The sequence below is a fragment of the Bufo gargarizans genome, chromosome 5, assembly GCF_014858855.1.
Source record: "Bufo gargarizans isolate SCDJY-AF-19 chromosome 5, ASM1485885v1, whole genome shotgun sequence".
Classification (NCBI taxonomy): Eukaryota; Metazoa; Chordata; class Amphibia; order Anura; family Bufonidae; genus Bufo; species Bufo gargarizans.
This window is the reverse complement of record NC_058084.1, coordinates 83,759,065-83,781,357: the sequence shown is the minus strand read 5'-3', so window position 1 is coordinate 83,781,357 and position 22,293 is coordinate 83,759,065. Positions and strand designations below refer to the sequence as shown.

The 22,293-nt window shown below is 45.5% G+C and overlaps 1 protein-coding gene across 1 annotated transcript in view; it reads right to left on the bottom strand.

Annotated features, from left to right (window-relative positions):
- The window catches only part of LOC122939574 (prolactin-releasing peptide receptor-like), a 41,419-nt gene extending 19,632 nt beyond the window's left edge, over positions 1 to 21,787 (bottom strand). Inside the window, exon 1 of the mRNA XM_044295665.1 lies at positions 21,655 to 21,787. The gene's annotated coding sequence lies outside the window, so the exon portion shown is untranslated. The remainder of the gene's footprint in view (positions 1 to 21,654) is intronic.
- Between the last annotated feature and the right edge of the window lie 506 nt (positions 21,788 to 22,293).

The following is a 22,293-nucleotide window of genomic DNA, read 5'->3' as shown; positions in this document are numbered from 1 at the left end:
TGAGTCCCAAACTCTTGAGCATACACAATCACAAGAAGATGACGGTGGGGAACAGCAATTACTGTTTAATGAGGTGAATGATGATGAGTTGCCAATAACTCAACGCCAATTACTTTCTCAAGATGTTGATGAAGAGGATGAGACACAGTTGTCAATCACTAAGGTTGTGGTTAGGTCAACAAGTCAGGAGGATGAGCAAAGTGAGGAAGTAGAAGAGGAGTTGGTGGACGATGAAGTCACTGACCCAACCTGGGAAGGTGGAAAGCCGAGTGAGGACAGCAGTACAGAGGGGGGGGGGGGGTTCTGCTGCACCGCAACAGGCTGGAAGAGGCAGTGGGGTGGAAAAAAGGAGAAGGTGGGCCACACCAAACAGGTCCGCAATTGTTCCCCGGAGCACCCTCTTGCAGCAATCTCCTTTGCCAAGGGGTAGGTTTTCCGCAGCCAGGCGCTTTTTTGAGGAAAGTGTGGACGACAAAAGAATTGTAATTTGCAACCTGTGCCATACAAAAATGAGCAGTGTCATGAACACTAGCAACCTCACCACCACCAGTATGATCAGCCACATGGCATCAAAGCACCGTAATAGGTGGGCTGAATGCCTGGGTCCACAATCTACATCTGCGGGTCACACCACTGCCTCCTCTTCCCCTGTGTTACGTGCTGGCCAATCCCCTATCCAGGACGCAGGCCCGGATGCCTCCCGCCCTGCACCTGGACCTTCGCAAGCATCATCAGCAACCACATCCACTTCCGTGTCCCAGCGCAGCGTACAAATGTCCTTACCCCAGGCATTTGAATGCAAGCGCAAATACCCAGCCAACCACCCACAGGCCATAGCACTAAATGCGCAGCTTTCCAAATTACTAGTAACATAGTAACATAGTACATAAGGCCAGAAAAAAAGACATCTGTCCATCCAGTTCGGCCTGTCATCCTGCAAGTTGATCCAGAGGAAGGCAAAAAAAAAATGTGAGGTAAAAAGCCAATTTTCCCCACTTTAGGGGAATAAAAAATTCCTTACCGACTCCAATCAGGCAATCAGAATAACTCCCTGGATCAACGACCCCTCTCTAGTAGCTATAGCCTGTAATATTATTACACTCCAGAAATACATCCAGGCCCCTCTTGAATTCCTTTATTGTACTCACCATCACCACCTCCTCAGGCAGAGAGTTCCATAGTCTCACTGCTCTTACCGTAAAGAATCCTCTTCTATGTTTGTGTACAAACCTTCTTTCCTCCAGACGCAGAGGATGTCCCCTCGTCACAGTCACAGTCACAGTCCTGGGGATAAATAGATGATGGGAGAGATCTCTGTACTGACCCCTGATATATTTATACATAGTAATCAGATCTCCCCTCAGTCGTCTTTTTTTCTAAAGTGAATAACCCTAATTTTGATAATCTTTCAGGGTACTGTAGGTGCCCCATTCCAGTTATTACTTTAGTTGCCCTCCTCTGGACCCTCTCCAGCTCTGCTATGTCTGCCTTGTTCACAGGAGCCCAGAACTGTACACAGTACTCCATGTGTGGTCTGACTAGCAATTTGTAAAGTGGTAGGACTATGTTCTTATCACGGGCATCTATGCCCCTTTTGATGCAACCCATTATCTTATTGGCCTTGGCAACAGCTGCCTGACACTGGTTTTTACAGCTTAGTTTGCTATTTATTTAAATTCCTAGATCCTTTTCCATGTCAGTGTTACCGAGTGTTTTACCATTTAGTATGTATGGGTGACTTGCATTATTCCTTCCCATGTGCATAACTTTACATTTGTCAGTGTTAAACCTCATCTGCCACTAAACTTGGTGGTTCAGTGGTTTCTCAAAACCTACCCCAATTTGCCTGAGCTACTGGTGAAGGTGCACCCGCGTGTATCCACATTTCCGCAAGTCATCGACAGCTTTTGTGCGAAGTGAGCACTCGCTGGAACTCGACGTTCCACATGTTGGCCAGGCTTTGTGAGCAGCAGAGGGCAGTAGTGGAATACCAGCTGCAACATGGTCGTCAGCTTCTGTTATTCACAAGTGAGGAGTGGGCATGGATGTCTGACCTCTGTGAGGTTTTAAGAAACTTTGAGGAATCAAGACAGATGATGAGCGGCGATAACACTATTATCAGCGTAACCATCCCACTTCTGTGTCTACTCAAACGCTCGCTGCTCACAATTAAGGACAACACTTTACATGTGGAAGAGGTGGAAATGGAGGAAGACATTACACAGGGTGATAGCCAGACCACCTTCAGTTTGTCTTCTCAGCGCAAATTGGACAATGAAGAGGAGGAGGAGCAGGAGAAGGTTGCCTCAGCTACAGAGGGTAGTACCCATGGAAGTTTAATTCCATCTGTTCAGCGTGGGTGGGCAGAAGAGGAGGAAGAAGATGAGGAGATTGAGAGTGATCCTCCTGATGACGACAGCGAAGTCTTACCTGTTGGTACTCTGGCACACATGGCTGACTTCATGTTAGGCTGCCTTTGCCGCGACCCACACATTATACGCATTTTAGACAACACGAATTACTGGTTGTTCACCCTTCTCGACCCCCGCTACAAAGAGAACTTCTCATCTCTCATTCCTCTGGTGGAGAGGACGAGCAAAACGATGCAATACCAGAAGATTCTTGTTGAAAAATTGCTCCAAAAATTTCCATCTGACAACTCTGGCAGCAGAGTCCGTAGTTCCTTGGCCAACCAAGGAAGGGAGACAAGGGGAACATACAGCAGTTCCAACAGAGGCAGAGCAACACTCTCCTAAGCCTGGGACAGTTTCATGACACCCCGCCAGCACCCTCACCCTGATGTGCGGCCTAGTGTCACAAGAAGGGAAAAATTTGGAAGATGGTGAAGAAGTACATAGCAGACCGTGTCAGCGTCCTCAATGATCCCTCAGTGCCTTACAACTACTGGGTGTCCAAGCTGGACACGTGGCAGAAAACTGGCGCTCTACAACTTGGAGGTGCTGTCCTGCCCTGCCGCCAGCGTTTTGTCTGAGCGGGTATTTAGTGCTGCTGGTGGCATTAAAACAGATAAGCGTATCCGCCTGTCAACTGAAAATGCTGACAGGTTGACAGGTTATAAAAATGAACAAGGCCTGAATTGCCCCAGACTTCTCGACTTTACCAGAGGAAAGCGGATGAACAAAGGCACTTTAAATGTGTTGTTTAATGTACTCAATACACTGTATTCCCATGCACCCCTTCCACCACAAAAAAGGGTATATGGTTAAATCTTCCTTTTATCATCCTCCTCTTCCATCATATTAACAGGCTTATTCGTCGCATATAATGCCCTAGCATATATGTCCTTCGCATATAATGTTTTACAGGGTCAGCTCACCGGCAGGCCCTCGCATATAATTTTTTACAGGGTCAGCTCACCAGCAGGCCCTTGCATATAATTTTTTAGAGGGTCAGCTCACCAGCAGGCCTTCACCTACAATCTTTTACAGGGTCAGCTCACCTGAAGACCCTCGAATATAATGTTTTAGAGGGTCAGCCAGTTACTTAACCACATACAGACATTTTCTCCGAGTCCGAGCATTCTCATTTTATATACTAACCTTTTATGTGGTACAGTGTCAAATGCTTTGGAGAAGTCCAGATATACGACATCAATTGATTCGCTGATGTCAAGTCTAGAACTTACCTCCTCAAAGAAATTTATTAAATTAGTTTGGCATAACCGATCCCTCATGAAGCCATGCTGATATGGCGTTATTTGCTTATTTCCGTGCTTACTGGCCCTGGAAATGTTGCCATTTAGGCTTGTGGACACTGAGGCCTTCTGCAGCCTGATGTCAGTGGCCGTCCCGCCTTACGCAGTACCACACATAGACAAGTGCATTCGGCCAGGGACGCTACATTTCCCTGACGGCACACTGGGTGAATGTTGTGGAGGCCGGGAGCGAGTCGTACCCTGGGATGGCATAGGTGCTACCGACGTCAAGGATTGCGGGCCCTAGGATTTACCTTCCCATCGGGAATATGATTGCCCTGTCAATCTTATTCCCGGGGATAAATTGCCTAAATCTAGGTTGTATAATCTTACTGAACCTGAAAGGCAGGCCATGAGAGAATATATTGCCGAGAGTTTGAAGAAAGGGCACATAAGACCTTCAGAGTCTCCAGTGGCTGCAGGGTTCTTTTAAAAAAAAAAAAAAAAAAAAAAGGAGATCTTCGGCCATGTCTGTATTTTCGTGAACTCAGATTACTATCCGTGATCCTTACCCTCTTCCTTTGATTCCCGATTTGTTTAACCAGATTATTGGTGCCAAGGTGTTCTCCAAGTTGGGCTTAAGGGGAGCATATAATCTGGTTAGGATCAAGGAAGGGGATGAATGGAAGACAGCTTTTAATACTTCTGAGGGGCACTTTGAGAACCTGGTCATGCCTTTCGGGTTCACCAATGCCCCGGCAATCTTCCAATATTTTGTGAATGACATCTTTCATCACCTGGTGGGGAGGTTTGTGATTGTGTATTTGGATGACATTCTTATTTATTCTCCTGACATGGAAACACATCAGAATAATGTGAGACAGGTGTTACAGATTCTAAGGGATAAAAGGTTGTTTGCAAAATTAGAGAAATGTGTTTTTTGCGGTACACGAGGTGCAGTTCTTGGGCTACCTGCTGTCATCTTCGGGTTTTCGAATGGAACCTGAGAAAGTCTGTGCAGTATTGGACTGGGATCGACTCGAAAATCTGAAGGCTCTTATGCGGTTTTTAGGATTCACCAACTATTACCTTAAATGTATTAAGAATTATTCGACAATAGTAAAACTCTTAACGGACATGACTAAGAAAGGGACAGATGTCTCTGTATGGTCTGATTCGGGATTGCAAGCCTTTTCTGCGATTGAGAAATGCTTCTCTTCTGCTCCCGTATTGGTGCAGTCAGATGTGTCACAACTAGAGTTGAGCGAACACCTGGATGTTCGGGTTCGAGAAGTTCGGCCGAACATCCCGGAAATGTTCGGGTTCGGGATCCGAACCCGATCCGAACTTCGTCCCGAACCCGAACCCCATTGAAGTCAATGGGGACCCGAACTTTTCGGCACTAAAAAGGCTGTAAAACAGCCCAGGAAAGAGCTAGAGGGCTGCAAAAGGCAGCAACATGTAGGTAAATCCCCTGCAAACAAATGTGGATAGGGAAATGAATTAAAATAAAAATTAAATAAATAAAAATTAACCAAAATCAATTGGAGAGAGGTTCCATAGCAGAGAATCTGGCTTCCCGTCACCCACCACTGGAACAGTCCATTCTCAGATATTTAGGCCCCGGCACCCAGGCAGAGGAGAGAGGTCCCGTAACAGAGAATCTGTCTTCATGTCAGCAGAGAATTAGTCTGCATGTCATAGCAGAGAATGAGGCTTCACGTCAGCCACCACTGCAACAGTCCATTGGCATATATTTAGGCCCAGCACCCAGGCAGAGGAGAGAGGTCCCGTAACAGACAATCTGGCTTCATGTCAGCAGAGAATCAGTCTGCATGTCATAGCAGAGAATCAGGCTTCACGTCACCCACCACTGCAACAGTCCATTGTCATAAATTTAGGCCCAGCACTAGTGTTGAGCGGCATGTCCCATATTCGAATTCGCGAAATTTTGTGAATATTCGAAAGAATATTCGTAAAATATTCGCGATTATTCAAATTCGTTATTATTTCGCATATGCGATAATTCGAATTATCGCATAATACATATGCTATGCAAAATTCACATGTGCGCTAATGAAATCGCCTTACGAAGATTCGCAACTCAATTCAATCACTAATGTATGAATGCAATGCCCTTTGCCTCTGTTCTGGGACAAGTGTAGATATTCGCATGTGCGCTAATAAAATCGCCTTACGAAGATTCGCACCTCAATCACTTTCTAGGGAATGTGAGACTTTTGGGAATCAATCGAGATACAGTGGGGGGTGATGACAGTAGTTGACAGAGTACAGATCAATGTAATCTGTAAGGTGGAAAGTAAAATAAAAAATACGAATATTCGTAAATCGACTTTTACGAAGTTCTACGTATTCGCGAATATGGTGCTATACTATATGAATGCACAGGCCTTTGCCTCTCTGTTCTGGGGACAAGTGTAGATATTTGCATTTGCGTTAATAAAATCGCCTTACGAAGATTCGCAGCTCAATTCAATCACTAATGTATGAATGCAAAGCCCTTTGCCTCTGTTCTGGGACAAGTGTAGATATTCGCATGTGCGCTAATAAAATCGCCTTACGAAGATTCGCAACTCAATTCACTAATGTATGAATGCAAAGCCCTTTGCCTCTGTTCTGGGACGTGCCGATATTCGCATGTGCGCTAATAAAATCGCCTTACGAAGATTCGCGCCTCAATCACTTTCTAGGCAATGTGAGTAAGATCTGAGCTGTTGGACCTTTGGGAAACAATCAATTATATGTGTACTGTAATTTTGTGGGGGGGGGGGGGAAACAAAAAACGAATATTCGTTTTTACGAATATATAGCACTATATTCGAAATATTCGCGAAATCGCGAAGTTGCGATATTCGCGAAAAAAATTTGCTTTTCGAATATTCGCGCTCAACACTACCCAGCACCCAGGCAGAGGAGAGAGGTCCCGTAACAGAGAATCTGGCTTCATGTCAGCAGAGAATCAGTCTTCATATCATAGCAGAGAATCAGGCTTCACGTCACCCACCACTGTAAGAGTCAATTTTCATAAATTTAGGCCCAGAACCCAGGCAGAGGAGAAAGGTCCCGTAACAGACAATCTGGCTTCATGTCAGCAGAGAATCAGTCTTCATATCATAGCAGAGAATCAGGCTTCACGTCACCCACCACTGCAACAGTCAATTGTCATAAATTTAGGCCCAGCACCCAGGCAGAGGAGAGAGCTCCCGTAACAGAGGATCTGGCTTCATGTCAGCAGAGAATCAGTCTGCATGTCATAGCAGAGAATGAGGCTTCACGTCACCCACCACTGCAACAGTCCATTGGCATATATTTAGGCCTAGCACACAGGCAGAGCAGAGAGGTCCCGTAACAGACAATCTGGCTTCATGTCAGCAGAGAATCAGTCTGCATGTCATAGCAGAGAATGAGGCTTCACGTCACCCACCACTGCAACAGTCCATTGGCATATATTTAGGCCTAGCACACAGGCAGAGCAGAGAGGTCCCGTAACAGACAATCTGGCTTCATGTCAGCAGAGAATCAGTCTGCATGTCATAGCAGAGAATGAGGCTTCACGTCACCCACCACTGCAACAGTCCATTGGCATATATTTAGGCCTAGCACACAGGCAGAGCAGAGAGGTCCCGTAACAGACAATCTGGCTTCATGTCAGCAGAGAATCAGTCTGCATGTCATAGCAGAGAATGAGGCTTCACGTCACCCACCACTGCAACAGTCCATTGGCATATATTTAGGCCTAGCACACAGGCAGAGCAGAGAGGTCCCGTAACAGACAATCTGGCTTCATGTCAGCAGAGAATCAGTCTGCATGTCATAGCAGAGAATGAGGCTTCACGTCACCCACCACTGCAACAGTCCATTGGCATATATTTAGGCCTAGCACACAGGCAGAGCAGAGAGGTCCCGTAACAGACAATCTGGCTTCATGTCAGCAGAGAATCAGTCTGCATGTCATAGCAGAGAATGAGGCTTCACGTCACCCACCACTGCAACAGTCCATTGGCATATATTTAGGCCTAGCACACAGGCAGAGCAGAGAGGTCCCGTAACAGACAATCTGGCTTCATGACAGCAGAGAATCAGTCTGCATGTCATAGCAGAGAATGAGGCTTCACGTCAGCCACCACTGCAACAGTCCATTGGCATATATTTAGGCCTAGCACACAGGCAGAGCAGAGAGGTCCCGTAACAGACAATCTGGCTTCATGACAGCAGAGAATCAGTCTGCATGTCATAGCAGAGAATCAGGCTTCACGTCAGCCACCACTGCAACAGTCCATTGTCATAAATTTAGGCCCAGCACCCAGGCAGAGGAGAGAGGTCCCGTAACAGAGAATCTGGCTTCATGTCAGCAGAGAATCAGTCTTCATATCATAGCAGAGAATCAGGCTTCACGTCACCCACCACTGCAACAGTCAATTGTCATAAATTTAGGCCCAGCACCCAGGCAGAGGAGAGAGCTCCCGTAACAGAGGATCTGGCTTCATGTCAGCAGAGAATCAGTCTGCATGTCATAGCAGAGAATGAGGCTTCACGTCACCCACCACTGCAACAGTCCATTGGCATATATTTAGGCCTAGCACACAGGCAGAGGAGAGGTTCATTCAACTTTGGGTAGCCTCGCAATATAATGGTAAAATGAAAATAAAAATAGGATTGAATGAGGAAGTGCCCTGGAGTCCAATAATATATGGTTATGGGGAGGTAGTTAATGTCTAATCTGGACAAGGGACGGACAGGTCCTGTGGGATCCATGCCTGGTTCATTTTTATGAACGTCAGCTTGTCCACATTGGCTGTAGACAGGCGGCTGCGTTTGTCTGTAATGACGCCCCCTGCCGTGCTGAATACACGTTCAGACAAAACGCTGGCTGCCGGGCAGGCCAGCACCTCCAAGGCATAAAAGGCTAGCTCTGGCCACGTGGACAATTTAGAGACCCAGAAGTTGAATGGGGCCGAACCATCAGTCAGTACGTGGAGGGGTGTGCACACGTACTGTTCCACCATGTTAGTGAAATGTTGCCTCCTGCTAACACGTTGCGTATCAGGTGGTGGTGCAGTTAGCTGTGGCGTGTTGACAAAAGTTTTCCACATCTCTGCCATGCTAACCCTGCCCTCAGAGGAGCTGGCCGTGACACAGCTGCCTTGGCGACCTCTTGCTCCTCCTCTGCCTTGGCCTTGGGCTTCCACTTGTTCCCCTGTGACATTTGGGAATGCTCTCAGTAGCGTGTCTACCAACGTGCGCTTGTACTCGCGCATCTTCCTATCACGCTCCAGTGCAGGAAGTAAGGTGGGCACATTGTCTTTGTAGCGTGGATCCAGCAGGGTGGCAACCCAGTAGTCCGCACAGGTTAAAATGTGGGCAACTCTGCTGTCGTTGCGCAGGCACTGCAGCATGTAGTCGCTCATGTGTGCCAGGCTGCCCAGGGATAAGGACAAGCTGTCCTCTGTGGGAGGCGTATCGTCATCGTCCTGCCTTTCCCCCCAGCCACGCACCAGTGATGGACCCGAGCTGCGTTGGGTGCCACCCCGCTGTGACCATGCTTCATCCTCATCCTCCTCCACCTCCTCCTCATCCTCGTCCTCCTCGTCCTCCAGTAGTGGGCCCTGGCTGGCCACATTTGTACCTGGCCTCTGCTGTTGCCAAAAACCTCCCTCTGAGTCACTTCGAAGAGACTGGCCTGAAAGTGCTAAAAATGACCCCTCTTCCTCCTCCTCCTCCTCCTCCTCCTGGGCCACCTCCTCTTCCATCATCGCCCTAAGTGTTTTCTCAAGGAGACATAGAAGTGGTATTGTAACGCTGATAACGGTGTCATCGCCACTGGCCATGTTGGTGGAGTACTCGAAACAGCGCAACAGGGCACACAGGTCTCGCATGGAGGCCCAGTCATTGGTGGTGAAGTGGTGCTGTTCTGTAGTGCGACTGACCCGTGCGTGCTGCAGCTGAAACTCCACTATGGCCTGCTGCTGCTCGCACAGTCTGTCCAGCATGTGCAAGGTGGAGTTCCACCTGGTGGGCACGTCGCATATGAGGCGGTGAGCGGGAAGGCCGAAGTTACGCTGTAGCGCAGACAGGCGAGCAGCAGCAGGATGTGAACGCCGGAAGCGCGAACAGACGGCCCGCACTTTATGCAGCAGCTCTGACATGTCGGGGTAGTTGTGAATGAACTTCTGCACCACCAAATTCAGCACATGCGCCAAGCAAGGGATGTGCGTCAAATTGGCTAGTCCCAGAGCTGCAACGAGATTTCGCCCATTATCACACACCACCAGGCCGGGCTTGAGGCTCACCGGCAGCAACCACTCGTCGGTCTGTTGTTCTATACCCCGCCACAACTCCTGTGCGGTGTGGGGCCTGTCCCCCAAACATATGAGTTTCAGAATGGCCTGCTGACGTTTACCCCGGGCTGTGCTGAAGTTGGTGGTGAAGGTGTGTGGCTGACTGGATGAGCAGGTGGAAGAAGAGGAGGAGGAAGCCGAGAAGGAGGAGGTGGCAACAGGAGGCAAAGAATGTTGCCCTGCGATCCTTGGCGGCGGAAGGACGTGCGCCAAACAGCTCTCCGCCTGGGGCCCAGCTGCCACTACATTTACCCAGTGTGCAGTTAGGGAGATATAGCGTCCCTGGCCGTGCTTACTGGTCCACGTATCTGTGGTTAGGTGGACCTTGCTACAGATGGCGTTGCGCAGTGCACACTTGATTTTATCGGATACTTGGTTGTGCAGGGAAGGCACGGCTCTCTTGGAGAAGTAGTGCCGGCTGGGAACAACATACTGTGGGACAGCAAGCGACATGAGCTGTTTGAAGCTGTCTGTGTCCACCAGCCTAAATGACAGCATTTCATAGGCCAGTAGTTTAGAAATGCTGGCATTCAGGGCCAGGGATCGAGGGTGGCTAGGTGGGAATTTACGCTTTCTATCAAATGTTTGTGAGATGGAGAGCTGAACGCTGGCGTGTGACATGGTTGAGACGCTTGGTGACGGAGGTGGTGGTGGTGGTGTTGGTGGTACATCCCCTGTTTGCTGGGCGGCAGGTGCCAACGTTCCTCCAGAGGCGGAGGAAGAGGCCGAGGCGGCAGCAGCAGAATAGGCCGAGGCGGCAGCAGCAGAAGAGGTAGCAGGGGGAGCCTGAGTGACTTCCTTGGTTTTAAGGTGTTTACTCCATTGCAGTTCATGCTTTGCATGCAGGTGCCTGGTCATGCAGGTTGTGCTCAGGTTCAGAACGTTAATGCCTCGCTTCAGGCTCTGATGGCACAGCGTGCAAACCACTCGGGTCTTGTCGTCAGCACATTGTTTGAAGAAGTGCCATGCCAGGGAACTCCTTGAAGCTGCCTTTGGGGTGCTCGGTCCCAGATGGCGGCGGTCAGTAGCAGGCGGAGTCTCTTGGCGGCGGGTGTTCTGCTTTTGCCCACTGCTCCCTCTTTTGCTACGCTGTTGGCTCGGTCTCACCACTGCCTCTTCCTCCGAACTGTGAAAGTCAGTGGCACGACCTTCATTCCATGTGGGGTCTAGGACCTCATCGTCCCCTGCATCGTCTTCCACCCAGTCTTGATCCCTGACCTCCTGTTCAGTCTGCACACTGCAGAAAGACGCAGCAGTTGGCACCTGTGTTTCGTCATCATCAGAGACATGCTGAGGTGGTATTCCCATGTCCTCATCATCAGGAAACATAAGTGGTTGTGCGTCAGTGCATTCTATGTCTTTCACCGCTGGGGAAGGGCTAGGTGGATGCCCTTGGGAAACCCTGCCAGCGGAGTCTTCAAACAGCATAAGAGACTGCTGCATAACTTGAGGCTGAGACAGTTTCCCTGGTATGCATGGGGGTGATGTGACAGACTGATGGGGTTGGTTTTCAGGCGCCATCTGTGCGCTTTCTGCAGAAGACTGGGTGGGAGATAATGTGAACGTGCTGGATCCACTGTCGGCCACCCAATTGACTAATGCCTGTACCTGCTCAGGCCTTACCATCCTTAGAACGGCATTGGGCCCCACCATATATCGCTGTAAATTCTGGCGGCTACTGGGACCTGAGGTAGTTGGTACACTAGGACGTGTGGATGTGGCAGAACGGCCACGTCCTCTCCCAGCACCAGAGGGTCCACTAACACCACCACGACCATGTCCACGTCCGCGTCCCTTACTAGATGTTTTTCTCATTGTTATGGTTCACCACAACAACAAATATATTATTTGGCCCAATGTATTGTATTCAAATTCAGCGGGATATAAATTTGAGGCCTAGTATTTAGGCGCTGGGTGACCGGTATGGATTTAGTGACAGAATTAGACTTGGAAATGCACAGAAGCGTGTGTGTGTGAAGTTATTCTGAATGACCCAATGTGCACCTTGAATATTATATACCCTTTTAGGGATAGATTTCAAATAGCTCTGATATAGCAGAAACCACTAAATTATGAAATTGCTAAATTGGGAATTGTACTTCAACCCAGAACAAAAAATGTGCTTTGACGGACACTAAATATCTTGCCCAGCAACAACAGTACAACGGTGGGTAACGAGAGATTTAGAGGGAATTAAATTTGAGGCCTAGTATTTAGGCGCTGGGTCACCGGTATGGATTTAGTGACAGAATTAGACTTGGAAATACACAGTAGCGGGTGTGTGTGAAGTTATTCTGAATGACCCTATGTGCACCTTCAATATTATATACCCTTTTAGGGATAGATTTCAAATAGCTCTGATATAGCAGAAACCACTAAATTATGAAATTGCTAAATTGGGAATTGTACTTCAACCCAGAACAAAAAATGTGCTTTGACGGACACTAAATATCTTGCCCAGCAACAACAGTACAGCGGTGGGTAACGAGAGATTTAGAGGGAATTAAATTTGAGGCCTAGTATTTAGGCGCTGGGTCACCGGTATGGATTTAGTGACAGAATTAGACTTGGAAATGCACAGATAGCGTGTGTGTGAAGTTATTCTGAATGACCCAATGTGCACCTTCAATATTATATACCCTTTTTGGGATAGATTTCAAATAGCTCTGATATAGCAGGAACCACTAAATTATGAAATTGCTAAATTGGGAATTGTACTTCAACCCAGAACAAAAAATGTGCTTTGACGGGCACTAAATAACTTTCCCAGCTACAACAGGACAACGGTAACGAGAGATTTAGAGGGATTTAAATTTGAGGCCTAGTATTTAGGCGCTGGGTGACAGGTATGGGTTTAGTGACAGAATTAGACTTGGAAATACACAGTAGCGGGTGTGTGTGAAGTTATTCTGAATGACCCTATGTGCACCTTCAATATTATATACCCTTTTAGGGATAGATTTCAAATAGCTCTGATATAGCAGAAACCACTAAATTATGAAATTGCTAAATTGGGAATTGTACTTCAACCCAGAACAAAAAATGTGCTTTGACGGACACTAAATATCTTGCCCAGCAACAACAGTACACCGGTGGGTAACGAGAGATTTAGAGGGAATTAAATTTGAGGCCTAGTATTTAGGCGCTGGGTCACCGGTATGGATTTAGTGACAGAATTAGACTTGGAAATACACAGTAGCGGGTGTGTGTGAAGTTATTCTGAATGACCCTATGTGCACCTTCAATATTATATACCCTTTTTGGGATAGATTTCAAATAGCTCTGATATAGCAGGAACCACTAAATTATGAAATTGCTAAATTGGGAATTGTACTTCAACCCAGAACAAAAAATGTGCTTTGACGGGCACTAAATAACTTTCCCAGCTACAACAGGACAACGGTAACGAGAGATTTAGAGGGATTTAAATTTGAGGCCTAGTATTTAGGCGCTGGGTGACAGGTATGGGTTTAGTGACAGAATTAGACTTGGAAATACACAGTAGCGGGTGTGTGTGAAGTTATTCTGAATGACCCTATGTGCACCTTCAATATTATATACCCTTTTTGGGATAGATTTCAAATAGCTCTGATATAGCAGAAACCACTAAATTATGAAATTGCTAAATTGGGAATTGTACTTCAACCCAGAACAAAAAATGTGCTTTGACGGACACTAAATATCTTGCCCAGCAACAACAGTACAGCGGTGGGTAACGAGAGATTTAGAGGGAATTAAATTTGAGGCCTAGTATTTAGGCGCTGGGTCACCGGTATGGATTTAGTGACAGAATTAGACTTGGAAATACACAGTAGCGGGTGTGTGTGAAGTTACTCTGAATGACCCTATGTGCACCTTCAATATTATATACCCTTTTTGGGATAGATTTCAAAGAGCTCTGATATAGCAGGAACCACTAAATTATGAAATTGCTAAATTGGGAATTGTATTTCAACCCAGAACAAGAAATGTGCTTGAACGGACACTAAATAACTCGCCCAGCTACAGCACTAGGGACAGATTTAGCTGGATATAAATTTGAGGCCTAGTATTTAGGCGCTGGGTGACAGGTATGGGTTTAGTGACAGAATTAGACTTGGAAATACACAGTAGCGGGTGTGTGTGAAGTTATTCTGAATGACCCTATGTGCACCTTCAATATTATATACCCTTTTAGGGATAGATTTCAAATAGCTCTGATATAGCAGAAACCACTAAATTATGAAATTGCTAAATTGGGAATTGTACTTCAACCCAGAACAAAAAATGTGCTTTGACGGACACTAAATATCTTGCCCAGCAACAACAGTACAGCGGTGGGTAACGAGAGATTTAGAGGGAATTAAATTTGAGGCCTAGTATTTAGGCGCTGGGTCACCGGTATGGATTTAGTGACAGAATTAGACTTGGAAATACACAGTAGCGGGTGTGTGTGAAGTTATTCTGAATGACCCTATGTGCACCTTCAATATTATATACCCTTTTTGGGATAGATTTCAAATAGCTCTGATATAGCAGGAACCACTAAATTATGAAATTGCTAAATTGGGAATTGTACTTCAACCCAGAACAAAAAATGTGCTTTGACGGGCACTAAATAACTTTCCCAGCTACAACAGGACAACGGTAACGAGAGATTTAGAGGGATTTAAATTTGAGGCCTAGTATTTAGGCGCTGGGTGACAGGTATGGGTTTAGTGACAGAATTAGACTTGGAAATACACAGTAGCGGGTGTGTGTGAAGTTATTCTGAATGACCCTATGTGCACCTTCAATATTATATACCCTTTTTGGGATAGATTTCAAATAGCTCTGATATAGCAGAAACCACTAAATTATGAAATTGCTAAATTGGGAATTGTACTTCAACCCAGAACAAAAAATGTGCTTTGACGGACACTAAATATCTTGCCCAGCAACAACAGTACAGCGGTGGGTAACGAGAGATTTAGAGGGAATTAAATTTGAGGCCTAGTATTTAGGCGCTGGGTCACCGGTATGGATTTAGTGACAGAATTAGACTTGGAAATACACAGTAGCGGGTGTGTGTGAAGTTACTCTGAATGACCCTATGTGCACCTTCAATATTATATACCCTTTTTGGGATAGATTTCAAAGAGCTCTGATATAGCAGGAACCACTAAATTATGAAATTGCTAAATTGGGAATTGTATTTCAACCCAGAACAAGAAATGTGCTTGAACGGACACTAAATAACTCGCCCAGCTACAGCACTAGGGACAGATTTAGCTGGATATAAATTTGAGGCCTAGTATTTAGGCGCTGGGTGACCGGTATGGATTTAGTGACAGAATTAGACTGGGATATGGCCAAAAAATGAACAGACTATTGCTGGTTAAATGCACTTGGTGTGACAGCTTCACCCTGATGTAGGCTTTAGCCAAAAAACAACCACACCATTGAGGGTTAAATGCACTTGGTGACAGGCGCAGCTTGCCCCTGATTTTGTATATGGCCAAAAAATGAACAGACTATTGCTGGTTAAATGCACTTGGTGTGACAGCTTCACCCTGATGTAGGCTTTAGCCAAAAAACAACCACACCATTGAGGGTTAAATGCACTTGGTGACAGGCGCAGCTTGCCCCTGATTTTGTATATGGCCAAAAAATGAACAGACTATTGCTGGTTAAATGCACTTGGTGTGACAGCTTCACCCTGATGTAGGCTTTAGCCAAAAAACAACCACACCATTGAGGGTTAAATGCACTTGGTGACAGGCGCAGCTTGCCCCTGATTTTGTATATGGCCAAAAAATGAACAGACTATTGCTGGTTAAATGCACTTGGTGTCACAGCTTCACCCTGATGTAGGCTTTAGCCAAAAAACAACCACACCATTGAGGGTTAAATGCACTTGGTCGCAGCTTGTGCTGGCGCACCACAAGACACAAAATGGCCGCCGATCACCCCAGAAAAATGAGACTGACAAACGGTCTGTGCAGCCTAAAAACAGTGAGCAATTGAGGATCAGCAGCTCAATGATCCACAGCTGCAGATCGATCAGTTAATCAAGTCCTTTGGAGGAGTTAATCTGCCTAATCTCGCCCTACTGTCGCAGCCGCAACCTCTCCCTACGCTAATCAGAGCAGAGTGACGGGCGGCGCTATGTGACTCCAGCTTAAATAGAGGCTGGGTCACATGGTGCTCTGGCCAATCACAGCCATGCCAATAGTAGGCATGGCTGTGATGGCCTCTTGGGGCAAGTAGTATGACGCTTGTTGATTGGCTGCTTTGCAGCCTTTCAAAAAGCGCCAAGAAAGCGTCACAAAAGCGCGAAGAAAGCGACGAACACCGAACCCGAACCCGGACTTTTACGAAAATGTCCGGGTTCGGGTCCGTGTCACGGACACCCCAAAATTCGGTACGAACCCGAACTATACAGTTCGGGTTCGCTCATCCCTAGTCACAACCATTTATTGTGGAAGTGGACGCATCCAAGGTTGGGATAGGAGCAGTTTTGTCACAGGGCCCATCACCTGGTAAATGGCAACCATGTGCATTTTTCTAGAAAAATAACTATTCCCCGCTGAGAAAAATTATGATGTGGTAACAGAGAGTTGCTGGCCATTAAATTGTTTTTTGAGGAATGGCGTCATTGGTTGGAAGGGGCGAGTCATCCGATCACGGTTTTAACTGATCACAAAAATCTGGCTTATCTGGAGTCGGCAAAACGACTGAAACCAAGACAAGCCAGATAGGCCCTGTTTTTCACCAGATTCAATTTCACTGTCACCTATCGTCCTGGAATTAAGAATGTCAAGGCGGACGCCTTGTCACGTAGTTTTCCTGGAGGTGGTGATTTTGAAAACCCAAGTCACATACTGTCTAAAGGGATGGTGATATCATCCGCCCTCTACCCTGACCTTGAGGTGAAGGTGTTAGAGGCTCAGGGAGACGTACCGGACTCATGTTCCTCTGGGAAACTATTTGTGCCACCAGAATTGCGTCACAAGGTGTTGGAGGAACATTATTGTATGGTTCTTACAGAACATCCTGGGAGTAGGTCCACTGCCAACCTCATATCTCGTAGATTCTGGTGGCTGGGCTGGCGTAAGTGTGTAAAGGACTATGTGTCAGCCTGTACTATCTGTGCACGTGCCAAGGTGACACATACTCGACCTTCTGGATCTTTACTCCCGTTACCCATTCGTCCAGACCATGGACTCACGTATCCATTGACTTTATCACTGATCTACCTAATTCTTCAGGAAAGACAGTTATTCTGGTGGTAGTTGATCGCTTTAGTAAAATGGTACATTTTATTGCATTACCAGGCCTACCTAATGTTAAAGCCCTTGCACAGGTATTTGTTGACAACATTGTGAAACTTCATGGCATTCCCTCTGACGTGGTCTCAGATCGTGGGACTCCGTTTGTTTCCAGATTCTAGAAGGTGTTCTGTACTCGTCTGGGAATTCAATTGTCATTATCTTTGGCTTTTCATCCTCAGTTGAACGGACAGACGGAGCGACTAATCAGAGTCTGGAGACCTACTTGAGATGTTTTGTATCTGAGAACCAGGAGGAGTGGTTTTCCTTTTTGTCTTTGGCAGAGTTTGCCATAAACAATCGTACTCAGGGGTCCACTGGTGAGTCGCCGTTTTTTGGGGCCTATGGATTTCACCCGCAGTTTGGCACATTTTCTGGTTCTAATACTTCTGGTATCCCTGAGGAAGAACGTTTTTCGTCATCATTGTCATCGATATGGTGAAAAATTCTAAATAACTTGAAAAATATGGGCAACAAATATAAACTTCTGGCTGACAGGAAACGTATGAATGGTCCGGACCTAAGTGTGGGTGATTCTGTGTGGCTGTCCACAAGAAACATTAAGTTGAAGGTACCTTTCTGGAAGTTGGGTCCAAGGTTTATCGGCCCATATAAGATCACAGCCATTATAAATCCTGTAGCTTTTCGTCTTTAGCTTCCTCAGGCCCTGAAAATTCATAATGTGTTCCAAAGGTCTTTGCTGAAAAAAATATGTGGAACCTTTACAGCCATCTTCCTTGCCACCCACTCCAGTCATGGTGGACGGTAATTTGAAATTTGAGATTGCGAAAATAGTTGAGTTCTCGAGTTCTCCGTGGTTCCTTTCAATATCTTGTCGACTGGAAAGGTTATGGACCAGAGGAGAGGATGTGGGTGCCGGCATCTGACGTTAATGCCAATCGTTTAGTGAATGCCTTTCATAGATCTCACCTCGATAAGGTCAGTCCTGGGTGCCCGGAGGTCATCCGTAGAAAGGGGGGTACTGTAACTGACGTTCCCGTGGCAGGTACCAGGAGATCGGAGAGACTGGCAACTCATGGGTTAAATTGACAAGTTCACTGTGGATCTTATTGTGTCTGTGTTTTGATTAATGCCACACCCCTTGCTTCAGGTGTTGCTTGTTGGTAATTTACTTTTCCCATAAGTAGCCGCTTCTCACTCTTGAATGTGCGGTTTATAGATTGTCTTCCTGCCTTCTAACTAGCTGGTCGGTTGTACTCTGTGGTGCTTCTGGAGTTGCCAGTTTTCTACTTTCAGATAAGTCTTGTCTTTTCTTATTGTTTTGTGTTTGTTATATTCCCTATTGTTTGTATCTCGGCCTGAGACAGAAACTTCCATTCATCCATCTGGGGAGGAATGGGTTGTCTCTGGTCCTAACCTCATTTCAGGGCCTTATAGGGATATAAGGGCCTAGGTATACAGCATATGAATATTCCTACCTTGAAGGTCTATTCATATTGATAGGTAGTTAGGGCCCGGATTAGGGTTGTTTAGGAGATGACTTGTTCTTTCCCTAGTTTCCAGGCACAGTTACTGTTCCCCTTCCGTCCTGTGTTTAGTGTGGCGTTTTTCCCCAACACTGATCATGACAGTTATGCACATGGGAAGAAATAATGCAAGTCACCCGTACATACTAAATGGTAAAACACTGGGTAACACTGGCATGGAAAAGGACTTAGGAATTTTAGTGGACCAGAAACTAAGCTGTAGAAACCAGTGTCAGGCAGCTGCTGCCAAGGCCAATAAGATAATGGGTTGTATCAAAAGGGGCATATATGCCTGTGATGAGAACATAGTCCTGACACTTTACAAATCACTAGTCAGACCACACATGGAGTACTGTGTACAGTTCTGGGCTCCTGTGAACAAGACAGACATAACAGAGCTGGAGAGGGTACAGAGGATGGCAACTAAAGTAATAAGTGAAATGGGTGGACTATAGTACCCAGAAAAATTATCAAAATTAGGGTCCACTTAAAAAATCAGGGGTCAGTACAGAGATCTCTCCCATCATCTATTTATCCTTAGGACTGTGACGAGGGGACTTCCTCTATGTCTGGAGGAAAGAAGGTTTGTACACAAACATAGAAGAGGATTCTTTACGGTAAGAGCAGTGAGACTATGGAACTCTCTGCCTGAGGAGGTGGTGACGGTGAGTACAATGAAAGAGTTCAAGAGGGGCCTGGATGTATTTCTGGAGTGTAATAATATTACAGGCTATAGTTACTAGAGAGGGGTCGCTGATCCAGGGAGTTATCCTGATTAGTGTTGAGCACGAATATTCGAATAGCAAATTTTTATCGTGAATATCGCCACTTCGCAAATATTTAGAATATAGTGCTATATATTCGTTATATCAAATATTCAGCATTTTTTCCCATCTGAACACATGATTCGTCTCTGCTTCTTGCTTGTGGGCCAATGAGAAGGAAGCAGTGTCAAGTTCACAACAATACTTATTGCACCAGTCAGTAATCTGTAGCCAGACCTGCTAAAATGTGAAGTTGCACGTAGTGCGATAAAATATTCTAATCACTGCCGATTAGCACAATCGCGAATATATTGGAGCACTCTATCTGCATATAAAGCTATTGTAATGTTCTGCCGTGCCAACCATTTTCTCCAGTCTCAGGAAACTTATACCAGCTTGAAAAATGTAGCCAAAGTGACCCACGCCTGTATTTCGCATTACGCGATTTATTGCATTCAATAAAATAAGTTTGAATTCTCGAAATTCGCGAATATATGACGAATATTCTACAAAATATTCGTGAAATATTGTGAATTCGAATATAGCCCCTGCCGCTCATCACTAATCCTGATTGCCTGATTGGAGTAGGGAAGGAATTTTTTTCTCGTAAAAATTAGGAAAATTGCCTTCTACCTCACAGGGTTTTTTTGCCTTCTTCTGGATCAACTTGCAGGATAACAGGCCGAACTGGATGGACAGATTTATTTTTTCAGCCTTATAAACTATGTTACTATGTTATATGTTAGGTTATGGTTTGAAAACTGTAGAATATTTTTGGGTGAGTATGTAGTATAGTATATTGATGCCATCACTGGAGGGTTATATTATTGATGTATATAGTAGATATGGTACATAGTTTTTACTAGAGGAGGGCTTCTTATTTATATCACTAGTATTAGTATCAGAGCAGTATTGATTTATATTGTACTGTATGTACTAACCAGTACTGGAAGCATCTTTTACTGGTGCATTTAGTGCCCTCCACTTGCAGGAGGCTATTTGGATCTCAGAGGCAGTTATTTGATTACCAGTGAACGATGCCTCTCAGGGGAACACTGTCTTGTTTCGATTATTTTCACACTACTTAGAGTAAGGGTGGAAGGTGTGAATAATGAGCCTCATAAAGGCTTACACCACATTCACTGAGATCCTAAGAGACCTATACAATAGTCACACTGCTCCCACCACTGGATCAACTATACGCCATTTGAATGGGCTCTTAAAGGATTGAAACACTATCAAATTTGGATTACCCGTTAAAGGTCACAATCATTTATTTACTTCAAAGGAAAGGTCAATCAATCACGTATATTACCCAGCAATTAACACACTAAGCTGGTATACATTACCATAAGTACCGTGTTCCTCATTTATTATCATTAGCCTATGAGGCTGTCCTCTGTACAGTTATAAAATCTATTATGCTAACCAACACACGGTTCATTATCTCAGCAGGAATTCTGAAAAGAATTAATGGACTGACCTTTCCTTATTGTATTACTCCAGTTTCATTGGAATTTCAGTTCTTTGTCATATGTTCCTCACTAGTCGTCTTCGGTGATTTTACATCTCACGGGCAGATGTTGGCATGGCTATCTCCGAATTCACTTAGATAAGTTGGAAATTGTGAGGCTCTAAAGCCAAAGGCTAAGCTTAGGGTTGTGGATAACCGGTCAATGTACTTTTCTGTGGCATTTATGTTACATGATTGATAGATAGATAGTAGGTAGAGGGATACATAGTAGATAGATATAGAAATATAACACGAGATAGATAATAAATAAACAAACTATAAAAGATGGGAAACATAGAAAAAAGATTGTAGATAGATAAAGTAACAAACTATAAAAGATAGGAACTGATAGAAAAGAGATGGTAGATAGATAGATAGATAGATAGATAGATAGAGAGCTGTCACTAGGCATAATCATCTTAAATCCAGTCTGAATACCAGTTACATATGTAGCATGCTATATAGATCTATTTCTAGTATTACACCCCAGGACAGTCAGAAAGCTAGAGCTGTGCTCTCCTTCCTCCTAGGAGTACCCATACAGAAGAGAAGACAGGACAGGCACAGACCTGTTGATCCATACTCACATAGTTTGAGGATCCTATGTGCTTGTATTCCCAGTAAGCAGAATCCAGTAAGCACTGGGAGTGAACCTGCAGCGCAGCACTTGAAGACTGAGAAAGGTCGCTCTGCGACAGCAGTCACTAAATGTGGAGCTCAGCTTTGTGCACAGACCCGGCACTGGAAATCTCAGAAAGGGAAAGGCACAGATTGTGCAGTCAGATCCTGGCTGTATATAGTGTGGTGAGGGGATAGTCCAGCCTGTGTCAGGTACAGGAGCCTGTGAGCAGCCCCCACAGCACACACTGGAGGTAGAGGGAGCTGTCCAGAGCTCTGCTGCTGAATCCAGCCTTTATTCCTCTCACAATAATGGGAATTAACTTGCAGGGAGGAGGCAATTACTTCTACTTCTCTAAAACTGGAGAAATAAAATGTCACTTCTTTTCTAAGAGCCATGACTAGTTACTGGTTTAAATGTATTGCCTTCGTCATCAGACACATGGAATGGTTTAAAAAATTCTTCTGAAAGTCCACAAAATTACCAGAATAATATATAGTAGTAAAAAGGAAGAAACACAGGACCTTTTCACGGCGCTGATGCAGAAGATGTGGGACCAGAAGGGTATCGGTAAACCAGTAACAATTCTTTATTCCGGGTCTACGCG